We start from the raw sequence: 2,736 nt of genomic DNA, 5'->3' as shown, positions 1-2,736 counted from the left end.
AAGGTGATACAATACATCGTATAAAATCTCATAATTTGTTTATTTTTGCATATATTTATCTTAAATTTGCCGTGTATATTACTGAAATATGTACTAAATAATAGTGAAAATTTCATAACGCAGTGATGTTTATTTTTCACACTAGACAACTTGTCCACGATTTTATGGGACAACCCTCGTACTTTATAAATAAACAAATTTATCCAGACTTTTCTTTAATCTGATCAAAATATTTAGAAATATGGTGATGCCATATTGCGCACTAGTAAAATTAGATACAAAATCACATTTACTAGCATATTGATATCAAATAAAGTGTTCTGCAAGTAAAACACATGTTTCTAGAAACCATTTAAATACTTTTATTAGTTAAAATAAGATTTGTAGTTCTTTCAGTAATATAACTTTGAAAATTTAAGAATGTTTCATATCGACTTCAATTTTTTGACAATGAAAATATATTATTCTGATCATGTCAACACTCCTATGAGGAAAAAAAAGGAGCTGACATGGGATAGTTTGTAATAAATACATTCTACACTATATGATAATAAAAATAAAAGAAAAATTGTAAACTTTTACCACAGATTATATTATTTTTAAACAATTTTCTAACCCTACCCCCCAAATTTTCAAAATCACATTTTGGATACTAAATATACAAAGACACATATCATAACAAAATAGACATAGCATCACAACTTAAATATAAAGGCAATGTAATAAGTGACAGTATTAAGTGCTTTACTATGATCTTGACCTTGACAATGACCTTTAAATAAGTAATGACCTTGCAAACAACCTTCACTTTGAACAATAGTGGTCTTTGAACATAAACTATCATAGGATATGGCAAAGGCAAAAGCATTTTAATAATTTTATATAAACATAAGTGTAAATGTCATATTGTTTTTCAAATTCATACCAGTATTTGAAATAGTAACGGTTTGCATGAATAAGAGCCCTCACTGCTCAATGACCCTGAGTGTCAAATATAGGTCTAAATTTGAAGCCTTTCAACGGCATACGGTGATGTCTCAATACAATTGAAAAAGTCTCGAATGGGACATTAAACAATATACAATCAATCAATGTATCAAATTCAAATTTGTATTTGACCTTGTCCTTATACTTTTTTCAACAGTTTGATATTAAAATTGCCATAGACAACAAAAAGTAATATACATATTCAATTCGCTTTGACAACCACATGTAATATATTCAATTCATTCTGATAGCTAATAGAACTGAACAACCTAATCTGTTTGTAAAATATTTACAAAATACTTTCTGCAATTTCTCACAAATCATTGTTTCTCAAAATATTCTACAAGTTTTGGAATTACAGAGTCTAGAACACGTTTTGCAGAAGATACCCGCGGCTGACCATCCGAGGTTTTCTGACAAAATGTAGCTCTCAGTCCATCCTCACCATCTCTCTTAAATATTTTGTTAAGATGTGACAGGTTTAGGCCAGAGCCTGCAATGTTTTCTGCCGTATTATGTTTAATAACACCATTTGCAATTAGAACATGTAATGAAGTAATATTTTTCGATTTCTCATTGCTGAAAAGAACACTTTGAAGTACAGAAACTGGTGGAAAACTAAATTGTAAAATTTGTGAATCTGATAAATTGGCCTGTTTTATCAACATTCCCAATGTTTTCACATCCTCTGTAGCATCATGAGCACTGTACGTGGTGTTTAGAACCGTTTTTACCAAGGTCTCCTGTTTTTAATTTGGCTGGCCACTAAAGACTTTCTTAAAGACACCAAGTGAATCAATAAAACCAGAAACTGTAGAAAATAGCATAGTTGTCATTTTCAGACTATGTAAGGTACTGATAAGAACTGGGAAATCAAATTTCCTCCCATTGTGTGCAACTAAAACTACATTTGGAAAACTTTTTAACCATGTCAAAAAATCTGTCAAAGCCGATATAATGTTCACGGCATCAACTTCTTTTCCATGGACAGTCATTTTATCTAAATCTGAATTTACAACTATTCCAGTGGTATTCATCGCCTCCTCTGTAATGGGCACCTTGGGAAGAATATATGTATTATAAACAGATCCCGTTTTCATTTCAAGTGCAGCAAGTTGTGTGATATGGGGCATCTGTCTTCCTCGAACTGAAGTGAATAAAAAAAATGCAAACAATATATTTCAATTGTTCTAAAAATTCATATGTAAAATTTTTATTAAAAATGCTTTCTTATCAATATTTAGTATGTTCAACTTGCCCCGTCCCCTTCAAAGAAATTTACTGATAAGTTTGTTCTTTGTCAATCCTCATTGTGGCTTGTGTCCCACATTCAGTAAAGTTTTTAAAATTGTGTTTCTGATTGTTTTCAAATTCAGGAAGGGGGTTATACACAACTGCTAAAACTTTGGAAATTGAAGCTGTGTGTTAAATTTTCTAGAAGTAAACTAACTCAGATCTGTGGTCTCTAAATCAAACATCACAAGAGAAGGATCTCCAGTGGACAAGGTGACAGGTTTGAAAACACCACGTGGAACAGGATCCGGGATTTGTTCAATATCAACCTCATCTGCCAATCCAATCTCTGAAAAAATGTTCATGTCATAATGGAAGTTGCAACAATTTTCATTTATATATAAAAATTTAAAAGTATAAATGAAAGTTATGGATACCTGACTCATAAGTGTCCCCCTCAGGTGCCTGGAATGCACACTGTGTAACATTTCTCTCCTGTTTCAACTGAACTCTTCT

At 31.5% G+C, this 2,736-nt stretch overlaps 1 pseudogene; it reads right to left on the bottom strand.

Annotated features, from left to right (window-relative positions):
* Positions 1-208: 208 nt before the first annotated feature.
* Positions 209-2,736, bottom strand: LOC134267338 (uncharacterized; annotated as a pseudogene).

The sequence above is a fragment of the Saccostrea cucullata genome, unplaced genomic scaffold (assembly GCF_032062105.1).
Source record: "Saccostrea cucullata isolate Sc308-1 unplaced genomic scaffold, CSIRO_AGI_Scuc_v1 ctg522, whole genome shotgun sequence".
NCBI classification, from domain to species: Eukaryota; Metazoa; Mollusca; class Bivalvia; order Ostreida; family Ostreidae; genus Saccostrea; species Saccostrea cuccullata.
The sequence above is the reverse complement of the archived record's forward strand: the minus strand, read 5'-3'. Positions and strand labels throughout refer to the sequence as shown.